Raw genomic sequence first — 20,407 nt, 5'->3', positions numbered from 1 at the left:
TCTTCATTAATTTTGCTCATTAAGCATTTATTTGAATTATTAGTTAGATTTGTATTATGACTCAGCTCTCCATCCATCCTTTTCCTGGTTCCTCAACATTGGAGGAACCCATAATCAAACACCTGTAAGCTTCCCCTATTCTCATATTTACTAATAATAAAGTATCACATTTCAATTTAAAAATGTTTATATTAAACTTATACTACTAAAATAAGATAAATTCCATTTTTATTTTTTATGTTCAATTACTTTTATTATAGCATCAGACTGACTTCCTTGCTGTCCCTGTGTATTTCCACCTCTTATTATGACCAAATTATATGTTACAATTTTATTTCCAAAAATTTCCCAGTGTAAGACTTTTTGTAGTATACTCAAAATGCATGCTTTAGCTAACACTTTTTTTTTCATTTCAATTTTATGGCCTTCTTTCCTTTATGTTTGCATTCTTCTACCACAATCCATTTAATGAGTTCTAATGTAGGCAAAGACTAAGTACAGTCTTTGCTTATCATCTTGCCAATATTTAGATTATCTTAATGATTCTTACATTTCCTTTATTTCATGTTTTTCCTTTCTTAGTTTATTCCTACATTTTACTAAACACATCCATTAACTATATACAAAGGCCTACTGAATATATTATTTTGAAGTCACTTATGAATGAACATACATTTATATGTGATTAGTAACTTTCATGTGAATAGACTTACATGCAATGTCACCTCCTTCCAATATTGTCAAGATTCTAATCTTGCTTTTGAAAATAAGAAAATACTTGTGATTCCAGAAATTTTATGTGTGACATTTGTTTCCCCTGCTGGAAAAATTTCAAGATTTTTCTCCAGTGTTCTGAAACATCTAAATGAGTAACTGTGCAGGGGTACAGGGAAATTCATGGCATCAGCCTATGTATGTTAAAATCTTTTACCCAAGGAAGAAATTCTCCCCAGAGAGTCAACTAAAGATTGGAGCATTCTCAGTTCCTCTTAGGGAATGTTTCCATACATTTAAAATATTTGATGTGTTCAGTGTTTAAATTTTATTTATTTATTTATTTTGTACTAATTCTTTCCTGATAATAAATGTAAGGTTCTTTGCTAGAATGTGGTTGTGAACTGTGCCTCCTTTTAAGATAGGAAAGGAAATCTGGGATTCTTCTTTCTTCTCTAAAAAAATTTAAGTTGATAAATAGCAATTGTATGTATTTTTGGGACACAATGTACTGTTGATATAACTTTTTTTACATACAATAAATCAACTGCAAACTTTATCTATACTTTCTCATTAGAAACTCCAAGGCATTTCAATTTTGATAATTTTAGAATTTTGGTAGTAATGTCTTATCTCATTATCTCTCCATTTGAGGTTAATGTTTCAATTAAATTAAATGTATGCCACTTGCCGCTTGCCGTGGACCAGCAGGACAAACGACACGTTACTCTTCAGAGGTTCATGAAGCAGCTTTCGCTTTATTCGGATAACACCCTCAATATATAAGCAGTCTCATGCATATGCAATTGTAACCAGATATGTCCATCCAATCCTATTAAAGGTCAAGCGATCACGAGCTCAAGCATACATGTAAGATATATCTGTCTACACCCTAGGCGGCTGAACTAATTATCATACAGCCAATGGTAAACACTTCCTGTTTTTCTCAAGGCCCATTCAGCATGCCTTTTGGCTCTCTGCCAGTCGCTGTCTTTGGATGCATGTGGCGTAACCCTGGGCCCCGGTTGTCACCCACCACATTTCCCCCTTTCTGTTTATAAAAGAGACCGTGCCTTAGGTAGTCCACGGCAGAGCAACATCCTTACCTGTCATTGGACAATGAGGCTCTAGCCCTCATTTCCTGTCTTAGGTTGGTATGAGCTCCCCATGAATCTTACCCGTCTTTGACTACCAGTCCAGCATATTTAACCAGACTTGCGGGGATGAGCCAGCATCAATTGTGATGAGAGCTTGGCGAATAATGGCTGTTTCTCTGTGCCAATGTATACTCATTTTGTATAAACACTATATGCACAGAACAGATACAACACACAATAGACCTCCCCCGGACAAAAACCCAAACCATTCTTTTCCCCATTGAACAGCAGACTGGAGAAATGTGGCCAATTGTTGTAAAAATAGGAGGGAATAGAGGAGTTGGTAAGGGGTACAGGATAGGGCCACATCTTCACTATCCCCCATAGTTCACGCGAGTCTCCTCCATTAACTTGGCGAGAATTCGCCAGCACCATCAGTGGGAGAAGTCTCCTCATCTTCTTCCTGTTTTTGGATCTCTGTTGAGGCCTTGACCAATCTCTCCAGCACCCAAATTGGCGATTGTGCGTCCTGTGGGAAAACACAAACAGACCCTCGGGTCCAGATTAATACCGGATCTGGGCCTTTCCATTGTCCCGATAGAGTGTCCTTCCAGAGCACTTGAGGTAGATGCTTTTTATTAGGCTCTGAATGACGGTCAGCAGCCAATTGGCCCTCAGAATCGAGATTTAAAAAATTTAAGATGAACAAGGCAACAGATAATTTGTCTTTTGGGGATCTGTATGATGCCCCTATTCCCCCTTTTTGTTTATAAAGCATGTTTTTAAGTGTTAAATTGGCACGCTCAACAATGCTTTGTCCAGTCGGATTATAGGGAATTCCTGTGACATGTTGAATACCAAAGGTGGAAAGGGATACTTTTAACACCCTAAGGATTAATTCTGCCACAGATTCAGTAAACAAAGGTAAGACCTTGTTAGGGGTATAATTCATGTGAACCCATAGAATAGGATGCTTTTGCCAAAACAGTCCTGTGGGTAACTTATTTGTGGCCAAGACAATGAATGATAAAGACTTAGCTAGGTCAATACGATCAAGATGAACCTTTTCCATAGCTGTTTCAACAAGCTTGAGAGCTGTTTGAGCCTTAGGGGTAAGCACCCGCTTAGAAAGGGAGTCAGAATCACCTTTAAGAATATCAAACAGGGGGCCCAAACTTGAGGTGGGTAAATGAAGGTAAGGTCTAATCCAATTAATATCACCCAAAAGTTTTTGAAAATCATTTAAAGTTCTAAGTTTGTCCACCTGAACGGTAATTTTTATGGGTTTAACCATAGTTGCATTTATGATAGATCCCAGGAAGTTTTTGGTGTCTGTCATTTGTAACTTTTTTAATGGCAATATGTAAGCCCCATCTTTCCAGTGACTTTAGTAAGGAATTATAACATTGCTCTAAGACAGGTTTTTCCTTATGAGCTAGCAAAATATCATCCATATGATGATAGATTAAAAATTGAGGGTTAATTTGTTGATACACACCAGGGTGGAAATTAATCTGATTATCTTGCCCTTCATATGGTCCTTGGCCTGTCAGCATGTTTAGATTCCATTGAGGATTTCCCACAACTGCATTACATTGGGCAGTATCAGAACATAACTCCTGGTTAGCCACCTTCCATTTTAATATGGCTGTGCTTTTGTTAGGATTGGAAGCCATACCCAATCCCCTTAAAGTCTGATCTGCCTGTTGAAGTGGCCAGGCTTTGGGCCATTCTGTAATTTCGATAATACTTTTGTCAGCCCTCGTATCTAATAAGCCCTCAAAACTTTTGCCTTCTATCACTAACTTTGTCATAGGTCTATCTTTTAAATCCAATGTCAACATGACCATATTTTGGCCAGTAGAACCTAATCCTTTATTTCCCCTAATAATATTCTTTGATGGATATTGATCATGGCAGCTGGGTAAGACCAACAATTGTGCTATGTGATCACCCTGAGCTATTATTGCTACACCTCTTGGTGAAGAAGCAAGGATTTTTATTTCTCCTATAAAATCAGGGTCTATAACTCCAGGGACAATATTTAATCCTTTTAAAGCAGAAGAACTGCTCCCCAGAACTAGTCCCACTGTTCCTTTAGGTAATAGGCCGACAACCAAAGTTGGTATTGGTTGTACTCCCATCTCTGGAGTTAATACTGCTCTGGCAGAGGCACAGAGGTCTGAACATCTACTTTCTCTTTCAGAAGCTCGACTTGATTGTTCTTCTTTTACAGTTTCTAATATCTTTCCCCTTCTCTTAACCGTTCTTGAAATTTTGGTTTTTTGGAAGTCAGACAGAAACGAACTAATGTCCATATCGCCACAACAACAGCAAACAGAAACCAAACAAGAAAAGGTAACACAAATAACACCTTACACGTATTTATTTACTACAGGAAGTCCTTTGCTGTCTCTTGGGACAGCCTTTCATTACATTCCCTCTCTAGGGGAATCTTCCGTTAAAACCTTAAGGTAACCCTTTCCTCAAATAGGGAAACCTTCTCGTTAATTATGCTAGCAAAACTGACTTTTACTTACCTGAGCGCTCACCACTCCCTGAACGGGCCACCACTTGCCGCTTGCTGACCAGCGGGACAAACAACAACTACTCTTCAGAGGTTCATGAAGCAGCTTCCGCTTTATTCGGATAACACCCTCAATATATAAGCAGTCTCATGCATATGCAATTGTAACCAGATATGTCCATCCAATCCTATTAAAGGTCAAGAGATCATGAGCTCAAGCATACATGTAAGATATATCTGTCCACACCCTAGGCAGCTGAACTAATCATCATACAGCCAATGGTAAACACTTCCTGTTTTTCTCAAGGCGCATTCAGCATGCTGTTTGGCTCTCTGCCAGTCGCCATCTTTGGATGCATGTGGTGTAACCCTGGGCCCCAGGTCTTGCCTGCCACAAATGTAATCAATTATCACTACGTTACTGCATTATTACTCATGTTTCTTCTTCTTAAATTCATTTTACTTTCTCATTGTTTATAATATTTCATCATATCATGCTTCCTTTATTTTTATTTCACTTGTTTTTAGAGCTATCAAAGAAAAATATTTTTTAATCCCTTTGTGGTTAAATTAAAACTGAGCACCATTTTAAAATTTAAATAAATGGATGCATAGTAAAATCAAATATGCCCAAAATTGAATTATAACTTTTGTTCATATTACCCATTTGTCAGTGTACAGTGAAGATACAAAAGCAATATTTAAGTTTCCTCAGGTCTTTTCCAGAAGGATCTGTTGCCAGACCCTCTGAAATAGTGACTATTCACTAGAAAATGTATTTATCTACATCCTCTAAAGTATAATCAGTACTGCCTCTGAAGTGAGATTAATCTTTAGACACAGTGAAACAATGGGCCATCATGTGGAGTAAATGTCCTGATGTCATGCTGTAGATGGAGCCCTGGCCCACCCAAACCTGCCCCTAGTCTGTTCCCACAGTGTCATCCTCTGAAGATGGTGTCTCTAGTCATAGAGTGTCCTGCCAGAGTAGATGTACTCAGTTTTGAAAACAGGTAATTATCACATGCTGATTTTCTATCAGTAGGGTTATGGTAAACTAATCTAGTGAGACAGTTATTCCCAGGAGATGTAACAAAATGGTGGGTAAGAAGCAGATAAAAAGACGTCAAAATTGTCCAAGTAAAGTCTTCTTTGAGTGAGAAATATATTCATCATCTTGACTGTGATAATGCTTTCTCAGGTGTAATGTGGCATTGTGTGAAGTTCTTCATTTCACATATGTGCAGGTTACCATATGTCAATTCTACTCTTAAGGTCTTTAAAAAAAAATACCTAGTTTTTGTTTTTTCTGTTTTGCTGAAAGTATATTGGTAACATCCCTTTGAAAAATACTCAATTAAATAATATATCACAAGCACTGAAGGAAAAAGTGTAGAAAAAAATCCAATAATACAAATGAATTCTCTAGACAAATATTTGTCTAAAAGTATAGAATTAAAGTAAACAAAATAAAATAATTATGAAACAAAGATTTTCCTTTCAGAATAAATACAATCCAAGTATATCCACCATCATTAATTTATATTTTCATTTCAATATTATGATGGAACTTCTGGCAAGTATTTCAAGTTATATGGTTATTTGAAGGAACAAGTACAGAAAATGATCATTTTCAAAAGGAGAAAAGGAAAACAAAAAAAACCTCATGCTATTCATATAATGTCAATGCTCATGTAGAAATCCCAGGATACAATACTAGAATTCCTAAGAAAGTTTGGCAAGTTTATGGAATTGACTAGTAATGTAAATATTCATCAGTCATATTTGTATATTTTAGTAATATTGTTTTTTAAACTGTGTTCCAAAATAATACTAATTGCAACAGAAACATGAAGCACCTAAGAATAAACCAATGGAAGACTTTTTTTGCCTTTTTTTTCAGAAGTGTATAGTTATTAATGAATGAATTAAGAAAGATTTAGACAAATGTGAAAAAACTTTAATATTGAAAAAAGTCCAGTCTCCCAAAATTAAGCCATAATTTCAATCTTTCTTCCCTTAAACTCCAAATGTATTTGTTTTACTTTTTTTGTGCTTACTTTACATTTTGAGGTGATACAACTTACCTATCTAATTTTAAAATTGACTAAAAAGGGGAAAGATGTGGAGACTAACCAGTGAACTGCTAGAGACAATGTGATAATCTTATCAAATAGTGCAGTAATTAGAGAAATAAATGTGATGTGCCACTTGCATAGAGAAATAAAAATGCAAAGTGCTGTTGTTGCTTCCACCATGGCTGGAATTGGCTTCAGCAGTTTTGCTGAAATAAGCAATGAACCTGCATGACTTTGACCTCTGGTCGGCATAAAACATGCTGATCAATGTGCTGTTTTTTGTGACTTGTGTTGTAAAGAACAGTGTTGCAGTTTGTACTAGTTTTGTACTTTGTATCAGTAAGACTGAGGGTTTGCATGAAATGTTGGTGAGAAATTGGATATCTCTGCTGTTGAGAATGGCAGCACTGATATTCCTAAGTAACCCATAAGGGCACAACTTAAGAAGACCGATCACCACTGAGAAGTCCAAATTTGAGAGTCTTTATTAAGCTGACCGGCTGACTGTCTCACACAATGCCCCAAAAAATGACTATTGGGAGAACAGCCCCGACCACAGGTTTGTAGGGGTTCTTATACCAAAAATCACATTAATCATAAGTGTCTGTTGCTATGATTCAAAATTACACATTAACATCATGAGATCATCGACAGAGGGGGAAGTGGGTCAAAATGACCCTTACCTAGGTACAACTAAAGAATGGTTGCTAACACCCACACAATCACTGTTCACATGGTACATTGTTTAGGAGCAATAGGAATCAAAAGAGAGCAATTCTTTACTACATAGGAGTTGCCATTGTATATTATTAAACATATCACACCAAGTTATGATGGGCACAGAGGTGGGGTGTTCCCATGGGAGAAGCTTATTTCCTACATAACATGGAGTCTCAGAGCAAAATGGAGTCTGTTTAGTCATTTCCCGTAGAGTCTGGCCTATAAAATTCTCATGGAGTCAGATCTGTCAGCCCATCACACCAGCAGGATATAAGCAATCTCAGAAGGGAATCTGCTTTGCTCTTCTTGTTCTCAGCTGTTCTATTCCCACACCTGTGGTTCCAGGTACAAAAGAAAAGGTATCTCTAGCTTAACACTTACGAAAGATTGATGTTTGGAGCTTTAACTGGACTGATCAGATTCCACGCAAGGCAGGCTTGATAGACATGTCTACTTGAATGATGTTGGTATTTTGAATTCTTTACATGAGAAGAACTACAAATTGCTAAGCTTTTGCCAGTTAGGGAACTGTGAGGGTGGCCAACACCACTTTGGCAGTCAAGAGATAGCCAAGGGATGTGACTATTTGCTTATGTAAAAGGGCCCAAAATGTTCATTAAAGTATCAGTAGAAAATAGTTATTGTTGGAAAAGAATGTATAAGCTGGATGCCATTTTCTTTCTTACCTTCTGTACCCTAAATACCGAGTAAAATTTGAAACCCTCAAAAGTTAAATGAATGCAAATCTGGAGTGTGGCTCTCTGAGTGTCAGGAAAGCTTATTTGAAAATCAGGAAAACAGAACGTAGTTTCTTAAAATTTATGTCTTACAAGCATTTGTCGAATTTAATTTTCAATTTAAAAGTATTGTTTTATTTATTTATTTATTTATTTATTTAGCACTAGGGATAGAACCAAGGGTGTTTAACCACTGAAGCACATCCCAAGCCCTTTTTATTTTCTCTTGAGACTGGGTCTTATTGAGTTAATTAGGGCCTCAATAAAGTGCTGAGGCTAGCTTTGAACTCCTGATCCTCCTGCCTCAGCCTCCTAAGTTTCTGGGATAACAGGCATGTGGCACTGTGCCTGGCTGCAAGTTAAAAACATTTGGACATATAGTCTGTGGGCCTCAATGATTGTGAGACCTAAGCCCAACAAAATGATAGAGGAGGACCTGGCTTTAGATGTCATAGTCTGCAGTGAACATTCTTCACCAATTTTATCAATTTGACTGATTTGTAGAAATTTGTGTTTGTGATGACAGGAATGTGTGCATGCACAGAAACACAATATTTTGGATGTGTAAGCTAGTTTATAAAAATATTCATTTCTTCTTCCATCACAGATAAGTAGATGACAAAAATATCTTAAAACCAGAATCTCATAGGAGCCCCAGTAAAACTGCTAGTAGCTGAGAGTTACTGAATGATACAGTTAAGTTGGCAAAACAATATACAAAACAATCACACTTTTTAAGGGGTACAAAGAAAAGCAAAATTGTAGATACTAAAATATCAAATATAATAAACAGGAGTGTTCCTTGGCAAATTTATTCCTATTAATTGGCAAAACTCTGTTTATATCAGTTGGGTCAGTTAGGAATTTGAACTTCCTTTATTAAGCAAAGCACCATTCAATAAGTGTTTTCACCCTGTAATAAAAATCAAAAGCTGCTTTCTAAAGAGAATGCTGAAAAACAGGCTACTATAAACAAGATAAAAATTACTAATGAATGGAGTGATATATTTGAATATGAAACATACATGAACCTCCAATCAAGAAGTTGTTATGAATACAACTTTCCATTTTGCCCTTCAACATGGACTCTTTAAAGTCATACAAGTGTTCAAAGAAAGACCAAAATATTAATAGGATGCAAATTGAGCATAAACACAGAGCAGTCATAGGAATAAAGCAAAGTCCTGCTGATTCACAATTCTAGAATATAGTTCCTTCCTGAGATTTGAAAGTGGTACATGATATAAGTGTCCCCAATGGCAGGGTGGAAGAGGTGCTCCTGACCTATGAAATAAAGAAAAAACAGGCTGCAACTCTCAAGAATCAGTGTGTGTGCATATGTGTGTGTGTGTGTGTGTGTGTGTGGTGTGTGTGTTGTTTTGTTATTCTTTAATTCTTAAATATTCCCCCCAAATCTCATGTGTTCAAGGCTTGTTTCTCAAGGCAGCAGTGTTCAGAAAAGGAGGGGCATTTGAAAGGTGAATGTGTCATGAGGGCTCTAACTTTATAGGTGGATTACTCTACTGAAGTATGCATAATTTAAGGGCTATTGGAAGGAGGTGGAACCTTTGAGTTGCGGCCTAGTTGGTGAGCAAAGATCTGGATGGTAAGATTTTGAAGCCTATATCTTCTGCCCAGCTCCTCTCCTCTCAATCTCAGTATTCCTCCCCACCTTCTACTTTTCTCAATAATCTCTATCTCTATCTCTATCTCTATCTCTGTCTCTATCTCTCTTTCCCTGATTGCCATGAGGGAGCTTCTTTGCTGTACCATGCTTTATACCTTGCCATAGGCCCAAATAATGGGTCCAAATGACCATGATTTGAAACCTCTGAAACTGAGAACCAAAATACATAAAGCATTCCTCTAAGTTATTTTACCCAAATATATGGTCATAGCGACAGAACACTTGCTAACACATAAATATGTGTGTACACACAGAGACATACATATGTATCTATATATCTATATCAATAACTGTATTATGTATCTATCTATCATCTGTATAAATTTACATGAGAATTTGCTCATGTAATTATGGGGTCTAAGAAGTACCATGATCATCTGAATTTTCTGGAAGTTTGTAACCCAGGAAATACTCTAGCACAACTCATTCTTATTATTTAAATGTGTACCACTGGGGATCCAATGTACATTTCTAAAGCAAGAGACAATGATTTGAAGTGTCCCAGTTAAGCAGTAAAACAGGAAAAGCAAGAAGGAAGGAGGAAGGAGGAGAAAGAAGGAAGAAGAAGTGGAAGAAGGGGAGGAGGAGAATAATTTTACCCTTATTTGTTTACTCTTTTCAGGCCCTCTGTGGATTGGATAATGCCCAACAACACTACGAAAAGAAGTCTACTTTCCTGAATCCACTGATTCACATGCTAACATCATCAGAAAATATCCTCACAGAAATAATGTTTAACTTGCGTACCTAATGCCTTAAAAATTCACACATAAAAGTATGAACTGTGGTTATCTAAATATGGATACATACAAAATGATTATACATATGGGTTTTTGCTCATACACATATTTCCTAGTTCTTTGACAGCTAGTGCCCAGAAAAAATGAAATCTTAGTATCCATGAGTATACTTATCAGGCAAATCTTGATTTTCAAACACTTCACTCCAATAAAAATACACCAAAACTTATTCAGTCAAAAGACAGTACTAAATAAATTTGGTTAAATTTCTAGTTGGCTTTTATGTACATTTCATGAATCAGGATAGTTGCAATTCTACCCAATAAAACAAAACCTCTCAACAGGTAATGGCAGAATAGTGGGTTTGTAAGGTAAATAAAAGGAAGGAATGAAAAAAAAAAAAAAAAAAAAAAGATCCTATTTGATTGTTGAACAAGTTGTTTCAGATTGCCATTTTATAAAGTTTAAACCATAGGAGATTTCCTTATTACACTGGCTCGAACAAATTGGAATTACTTCTTTCTAGGAACAATTTGTCTGTTTGGGATTTTCTGCTTCCTTGATGCTTCGGTCTGATGATTCAGCATTTAACATGATTGGCTCCATTTTAATTTTGTCTTATCTACTGGGGCCAAGTCCAGGAGCTCATTCTAAAACAATGGCCTTCCACAACTTTTCTTTTAACACTAATAAAATGGGCTGACTCTACAGTGATGTTAGGGAAGACTATAAGAAGGGCCAAATGCCAAATAAGGGGCTAAAACTAGAGACAAAAATCACTGAAATCTATGATGTGTTTCAGAACTCACTGTATTTTGAAACAAAAAAGAATTTTAAATATTTTTTATTCCTAAGGCATTTATAACTAAAACAGAACAGAAGGGCTACATTTAATGATTAACTGATAATAGCAACTTTTGTGTAGGAGAGTCTGAAACTGAATATTGCATTAGGAATATTAGAGAACTGTCTCACTTTCACTAAATGACTACTAATATCCTGGTGTGTCAGATCTTTGAAGGTACTAATAGATACTACTTAGAGTCAATGTAAGAGAAATCTATGAAGTAGTTTTTCTTTGTAGTACACATTAAGAACATCAGGAAAATACACAGATGAATAGTATGTCTTATCAGAGTTACTTGTAAAACCTTAAAGTGTAGAGAGCAAAACTATTTAATAGTCTACATTGTTCTTACATTTATTTATACTCTCAAAAGATGTCCCATTTGATACCTCATCTCTGTTATTTTTTTCTCTTAAAACTGTAAACCTCGTTTTAAATGAGTAGTATTCTTAAATTAGTAGTTAAACATAGATATAACTTTGAAGAGACAATAAAATGTAAAGACACTCATTGCAACCTTAGCTTAAAAAGGTCTATCTATTGCAGGATGTGAGAGCCAATTTTATCCTTTTACCACCAGCTCAATTAGATGTAGAGAGTATGCAGCAGGAAATTATTATCTTTTCTTCAAATGAGAATTTAACCAAAATATCTTGCAATGTCCTTTCCTTCTGTTTCTACCAGATATAATTAGTATCTCAGCAATATCAATTTGGTGACTCAAGTCTGGGAACAGGATGCAGCAGAAGATATCACCTTGGAGGTTACTTTCTGGAATATTAATCAAACAAATCACCCAAATACTAGTTTGAGAATTTATCTATTGGCTCCAAATCTCAAGAAATGATATGATTTTTCTCAGTTTCTTTATGACTGTTTTCAAAGTATGTTGATCTTTTCTTTTACTTCCCAGTCCTATTATCATACTTTCTTCCCCTTAAAGTATGATCATGATCATAAGACTACTATCTTAATGGTCTTGTTATTGAGGTCCCTGCTGTACTCCTAACATCCCTTCCCAGCACTAGGACACCAATTTCAGAATACAAAAATGCTTATTTTTTTGGTATCTTCCCTGGGTAAGGGTTTTCATAGTTTTAAAAACATTAACAAATACCACTATTTCTACTTTAAAAAAATGGAAAGAAATACATGCCAGAATTTAAGTTGCATCAAAACATGTAGAAAACTATAATTGTAGGGTACAGTGTTTAATCCTGAAGTATTTTATTTGGTATTAAACTTTATCAGAATGCTTTCTTTGTTACTTTCTCATATTATCATGTCCATAATACACACACACACACACACACACACACACACACACACACACACATATATATATTTATTTATGAATATATATATAATTGGTTTGAGTATGACCAATCCAGTCTCTTTTTTTGTATACCAAAGAGAATCTCTTGACATTCCTAGTTTCTAAATTCCAAGTTTAGCATTTGATTTGTCTTTTTAGTGTGTATATCCTATGGCTTAAATTTACACTAAAAACACTTAAAAAAATTTTTTTTTAATTTTTCCTGCTAGAACTGCTGTGTCTTAAATCCACTGGCATTGATTTTCCATAGACAAACACCTGCATGTTACCATGTTATTGTTTCCATTGCCTCACTGATAACCAACATTTCCCACATAGTCACTTTTTTGGTCCTTAAAACAATCAGCCTACACTAAGAAATGCTTGTTCCTTCTATAAAGCTAGTATTCATTTTAAAATAAATGTAGTCCTCCATAGTGAGCTTCATTGACTAAGTAAGCCCTAACCAAATTTCAAGTAAACAAACGTTATGTACTCTCATCTCTTTGATCATGTTTCTACCCTGCATCTTATTTAAGTAAGACTTTAACTATATAAGACACTTTTAACTCCTCAAAACTCATTAGAGTCCATAAAATTGCTTGAATCTACAACCTTTCCAAAAATCAAAGCTTTCATGTTCTTATTGCAAACATTTCAAACCAATTCATTCTAAATTAGGTGAGGATAACCAATAGTAATTTACCTAGATGTAGTTCATTTTAACAGCTTGTTAATGTCAGTCTATTTTCATTTATATAGTTTCAGAAGTTTAGAAATTCTCTAGAAAATCAAAATGGAAATTTTCTCAGTGAGAGAAAAGACATATCCCAGGAAAGTACTTGTTCCCCACTTACCGAGTCATATAAATCACAGTCCTTAGCATAATCTGGCTTAGCTTTACCACTCCTTGGTGTCTATCCCAAAGAATTAAAGTTATCAGATGACAGTGGCACATGCAAATACACAACTGTCAAACTATGGAACCAGCCTGGGTGTCCATCAACAGATAACAGTTAAGGAAATTGTGGTATGTACACACAAAAGAGTTTTATGCAGCCATTAAAAAAATATGAAATCATGTAATTCATAGGAAAAGGACAGAACTTGAAACCATCATGTCAATTTGAAGCAACCAAACTCAGAATGTAGAGCTGCATGTTTTCTATACATGGAAGCCAGAGAGAAAAAAGGAAAAGAAAGACGTGGTTGGGTTCCCTTGAAAATTAAAGAAAGACCAGTGGAGCAGAGGAAAGGGACCACAGAGGGGTGAGAGAGGAGGGGAAGAGGAAGTAGAGGGGAATGATATTGGCCACATTCTGCTGTTGCACTGTGTGCATGCAAAAACATGCCACAACAAATGTCACCATCATGAACAACTACAGTGCACCAAAAACAACAAAAAGGCATGGGGAGAAGAATCTTTGAGTTTTCTGATAAAAAAAAAATCATCTGCTTTAATGTCTGATTTTTCTAAGTGAAAAAGCTTGTGCCCCAGAGATCAGGGTTATGCATCTCATAACCTACTATTCCTGAATTTCATTTCACTCCTTACCTCTGAACCCACAGATTCACTACACTCTTTTACATACCAAATCTTAATAGTAGTGCCCCCAAACTTTTATGACAAGGAGCTGTGTGTAGAGTGAGTTTTTTTATGAAAGCGAGTATGAGGAGTTTTACATTCCAGAACTACCTGGGATTTATATTGTATCTAACTAAATACCAAACAACAGCTATTCTCAGCATTTATAATATTCCTAAGAAAGCTGAGGACCATTTTTATTTCCATTTCATGGAGGAATAAAGTTGCTTACAGTCTTGTGCACTATTCATCCCTCGTATTAAATTTCTTTTGTCTAAGTCAGGTCTGCCTTTGTGGAGAAAAGAAAACTTAAATTTAGACTTTGCATACAATGTTATATTCAAAGAAGTTACATACTATATTCAGAAAACAATTTAAAATTCATGTTTTAATTATTTTTCTTCATATGCTTTAAAGCTAATTGCTACATACACTTAAACAAATTAAAAATTACTCAAGTGGCATATGAATTGTAAATGAATGTCTCATTTAAGAATCAAATAATAAACACATTCAAAAATGCAATTAAGGAACAGATAAAAAAAACACTTTCATACTCAATTCTGTAGTTTTCACCTGCAGATCTGTAGCAGGAGTTACAGAGTAGGGATTATCCAATTCTTCACTAATTTTTCAAGTTGTATCTCTTATCTACTTGGAAATTAAGTGCAAAAAGGGAAAAGATAGTCAAGCTCCAAAGCAAAATCAGCAGTTTTTTTTTTTTTTTTTTTTTCATTCTGTCTCCAAGTTTTATTATTTTCAGGGGTTTCAGGCCTCCTGCAATTCTTTGAAGAGTCCAAAAGCAGGGGAAGGGATGGTAGGAGTAAAGCAGGGAGTTGAATAATGTCAGTTAGTAATAACTCAAGTTGTAAGTTCCTAGAAATAACTCAGCACAAGCCTGCAATGTCTGATGCTGGGAAAGCCCCCAATCAAGTACCTTTAAAGCAAGGGACAGTTGGGACACCACAGCTGCCCATTTTATTGGTGTGTGTGTGTGTGTGTGTGGTTGTGTGGTTGTGTGGTTTTGGTCCTGGGGATTGAACCCAGGGACATTTAACCACTGACCCACATCCTCAACCCTTTTCATTTATGCATCTACTTTAATTTTGAGACAGGGTCTCACTAAATTGCTTAGGACCTCACTAAATTGCCCAGGCTGACATTAAATTTGCCATCCTCCTGGCTCAGCCTCTTGAGCCTAGTCCACTGGAATTAGAGGCTTGCACCACCACCCCACAGTGGCTCTGAACTTTTAACTGAGGAAAGTGAAATGAATTTGCTTAAATGAGGGAAGGGAGGTGAGGGGAAGTCTCCGCTCAGTCACCACAGCCTGCTGGGTCTGCAGGGCAGGGATTTGCTGCAGCTGAGATTTCATGCAGGGTCTGTGGCACTCAGCTGCCAGGGAGCATCACACACCTCCCACACAGCCACCAGCTCAGAAGGCAGCGAGAAAGGCACCCCAGTGTTTTTCTAGAGAACCCTGGTTAATACAGAGTGTAATTCCTTGCAGCAGGCTCATGTAAAACCCAAATTCTATTTTTGTTTTTGACATATTGGTAAGAATGAGCAGTTATTTTCATTACTATTACACTGCTATTGTTACTATTTTTAGGATGTGGGAGATGATATGATTAAATGCATCCATTGGGGGAAGAAACCAACTTTGTGAGTAGTAAATTCCCAGTTCAGAAGAAAACATTTTGTGTTACTACTTTACTTAGGAGTGCACAGCATGTGGCAATTGATGCAACTAGAGAAGAAAGTCCTAAAGTGTTTACATTCCAAAACACCAGATAAACTTGCTATATGATATTTTGGGTAACTACATAGTTTTTGTTAAATATATACCTATATGTTTGTATCTATTGAACACTCTATGTAACTCTATGCTTTTGATGTTTTGTGTTAGTTTATAATTTCAAGCATACATATTTACATATTCTTAAGACTATGTGTAATTATATGACTACATACATCAATATATCTCACTTAAATTTATGGTTACATTTTTAATTTAAAACACTTTTAGGCTTACTTGAAACAAACATTTACCCTAATGTTTCTGTCAAGAAAATAAGAAACATTATATTTTTAGGTACTTTCAAAAGGCTTACTTTTCTTTTGGGAAACCTTTGTTCATTTAATAAATTTACTACCTCACCACCACTGCTAGACATCATTTTAAATCCCTGGACTTATAGAAATTACAGTTTTTAAAGGAAAGTCAAGTTGGCATCATTGAGTAGTAAGCAGGACTGAAACATGGAAGAAGGTGAAAGAATGTCTGAGGACAAAAATACCAGGTGTGGTGAAGAGTCAAATGTGGTGGTTAATCATTATTGTCACCTAGAATGGTTTGGGAGAAGTCTAGGCCTAGGAGACTTCTGATGTGTCTATGAGGGCGTACCCAAAGACAACAGTGTGTGGAACGGCAAACTGAGAGGGGAAACCTGACCTGAATGTGGGCAGCAGTGTCCAAGATGCTGGGGCCCAGAAGGAGCAAAAAGGAGGAGGAGGAAGCTTCAGTGGAGCCAGCAGGATTCTTCCTGAGTGGGTAAATCTAGTACTATGGCCATCACTCATGCCCTGGATTCCAGCTTCTTCACTCTTCCAGCCTGAACCCTGTGGCTGTTCTCTAGGAACTTTATGGATTCCAACTCTCAAGACTGGGGCTGGATCATTGGTGCCTCTTATTTTAAGACTCCAGCTTCTTGCACTGAGCATCTATTGGTTCCTCCAATTCTCCAGCATGAAGTCAAATATAGCAACCTGGAACACATAAAAGATTAATTGATTAAGGACTTTGATATATGACTTTTGTGTCCACAAATGATATTAATGCCATGTAACTAGTTAAGCTACAAGAGGAGAGAAAAGGCAGAGAGAAGACCATCAAGGAATGAACCTTAAGTCATTCCATCTTAAGCTGTTAAGCAAAGAAACACCAGAGAAAACTGACAAGAAAAAGGTTTTCAGTTTTATAAGTATGAATTTCTACAATCATATCACTTAATATTTTTAAAATTTATTGGTGGTTTTTGCTTATATATTTCTTAAAATAAAAAATAAATATGTGCTAATTAATATGAAAAATTAATTTGAAAGCACCATTTAATTATATATTATATTTAATATAATTTAATTTGTTAGACTAGTATCAACATCATATTAATAGTATTTATTATATTACTCTTATTTCTTAATATCATATACATATAACAGCCCTAAATCTTTAAGGTAGAATGATTTAATGCTTTTATATTAATGTATTAATATATTAATGTATTTCTATTTGACATTTATAATTAATGTTACTTCAAGTATAATATTTGTAGTAATTTTATTCATAACTTTATTTCATCTGGTACTGTAGTTATCATTCCACACAACTGTATTACTGAAACTATTTTTTCTTTGCTATTGTTCTATGGTTTTTCAAAATATAAAAACTATCACTACAAATACTACTGCATGAACTACCTGCATGAACTATGCTATTCTAAATTTTGGGTGCAGTATGTCATGAATTTCCACATTAATCTTACCTATATTCATCAACAAAAGCATCATTAATTCATTTTATTCTTATGATACTTTCTTTACCATATTTGTAACAAAAATGCTTATAGCAGATGGCAAATAGGTTGACTTAGTCATTTTACAGATTTTACTGGCACTGTTACTTCAGTATATCATTGTTTCAAGAACTTGAAAATCAACCTAGGAAGATATCAAACAGACTCTAGAGAACTTGCTGAATTTCCTATAATATAGATGTGTGTGTATAAATGAATGTAGGAAGGAATATATGTCTATACAGGTGCACATGTGCATGCATATACAAATATATGTATCACATTTTCAGAATACATGTATTGTTCTATCCACTTGCTGATGTGAATATGTGATTGGCCTAATGTCCTCATGTAGATGGTTTCCCAATTGCAAACCACTTTCAATGACTGTTAGAAGAGAGGTAAAAAGAAAACCTTTTTTCTGTATTCTAGGAATTCCCAAATATCCCATTGTGCTTTAGTATATTTTCCCCATCTACTCATTAATGAACAATGTTAAAAAACTTAAAAGTCATAAGTTATCTTGAATGAATCTCTGTAGGCTATGTAAGTCACCTGTGTGTAATGACTTATTGCTCAATTATATGGACTTGTATTTTTTAAAATGAACTTGATTTATCCTGTTGGTTTCCTTTCTTTCTTTTGTTCACATCTTATACACATCTGCTCTTTTCCCCTTTGAGACCAATCTGAGATTTATTTCTCAGATGATTAGAAATTTTTCTTTTCTTTTTTTTCCAATTATCTCAAGAGGACAAAAATAACAAAACAAACAAATCAAAACCATACAAAGCTACATGAGTGTAAGTGAAGAGGGACCCTTTCTGCTGTGCTTTTAGAAGTCAAAAATTTTGACCCACATAGATAAGCATGGGTTTGGATATTATAACTGTAAGTGAATTTCAAATCAGTATGATCCTCATACTATCACAAAACAAAATATATACCAAAATACTGGAGAGTACAGCTTAAAATATCGTATCATAGATATAAAATGAAGATTTTAAATAGAATGGAAGTTTGGTTCAGTTTACCAAACATCACTTGATTACTTCCTATATCTTTGGCTACCACTAAGTGGAAAGAAGAGATTAGATGGAAGAGAAAGAAGAAATGTTGAAGGTTGTGAGATAAAAGTCCCTGAAATAAGAATGTGAGGCATTCTAAGGATCTGACCTAATAGATTGCCCATAGAAATGCAACGAATGTGAGAAATTGAAATAAGTACATGAATCTACATAGCTACAGAAATTGGCTTTTAATGAGGGCAAATTATGGGGTGTAAGAAGTCTACTTTGATTCTCTGTTTAGAGTCTATCCATGAACTAACAGGGGATACAGATGCAGAAGCTGATTCAGAAAAAAAAAAAAAAAAAGAAGGAAATCATTCTGAAGAATTTCAAAGAAAATATTAGTAACTAACATGGCAATAAAGATGACTTACCAAATTAAAGTAAATCTTCAGGATCTATCCAACTGTAAACAATACAAATGTCACTTTTGAATTTTCAAAGTAAAAATACCTAAAATTTTACAAGGAAAAGCATATAAAAAGTACATTGTCAACTTAAAAGCCAGTCATAAAAGCTCAAAGGCAGAAATGAAACATAGATGAAGGGTGGGAATCAATAAGAAAGGCCAGATGACCAAGGTTGCGATTATCGTTCTGTGAATTTGACCACGGTTGGTGAAAAATCATATTCAAGGTCTGGTCAGATAGCAGGAAATGGCATTGACTTATAGGTAAATACAGTGTGAGATCTGACAGGGGTATCATTAGAGGGTACACAGGAAAATAGCAAGCAGGTTGAAATAGAACTCTAATGTAACACATCACAGTTTAAAAAAAACTTTTTTATTTAGTTTTCAATTTTTTACAGACTACAATTTGATTCATTGTACACAAATGGGGTGCATCACTTCGTTTCTATGGTTGTACACAATGTAGATTCATACCATTCGTGTAATCATACATGTACATAGGGTAATAATGTCTGTCTCATTCCACTATTTTTCATACTCCCTCCCTCTCATTTCCTTCTACATATTCTAGAGTCCCCCACTATTCTCTCACTCCCCACCCCCCTTCCCCATTATTATCATTCTCCATTTATCAGGGAAAACATTTGGCCTTTGGTTTTTTGGGCTTGGCTTATTTCTTAGCAAGATATTCTCCAATTCCATCACAGTTTTTCTTACTTCTCAGGTGGCTTCCAGGAAAAGACATTAGTCTCTGAATATAGAACTGCCACCAGAACCTGCATGGTATTGATATAAGTACCTGATAAATCCATCTGGATTAAAATAATGATTTTAATTAAGAAGAACACCTTCACTCCACAAATGGTAGCACACTTGCTAATGCTGCTGCCTCTACTGCTGCCACGGACCTGCCACAGGGGACCCATATGGTCTGCTTGCCATAGATATGGCAAATAGGGTCTTGATGCTGTGGTTTCCTAGGTCCATGGACAAAGACACTAGAACAAGACATAGAAATTTTAAAAAAATATTACTAAGGCCTGTCTTTTAATCATCGAGGGACAATCTGTCACTTCAATAAGATCTGTAACACCAAAATCAAGTAACCACTGGAGTAAGAAATATGGTATTATAAACCTAGGGATGGGCCACAGAGTGGTCCTATTCTCACTCAGAATGATCTTATTATTTATGTTTTATTGAATAATCAAGATTTGCCAGTTTTAACACTGATCACAATTTATCCTTCAAGCTCATCCATTTGCAGAATGGTCAAATACCATTGTGGAGGTGCAGAATACAA

Source organism: Sciurus vulgaris, assembly GCF_902686455.1.
Source record: "Sciurus vulgaris genome assembly, chromosome: 14".
NCBI lineage: Eukaryota > Metazoa > Chordata > Mammalia > Rodentia > Sciuridae > Sciurus > Sciurus vulgaris.
This window is presented reverse-complemented; position numbering follows the sequence as displayed.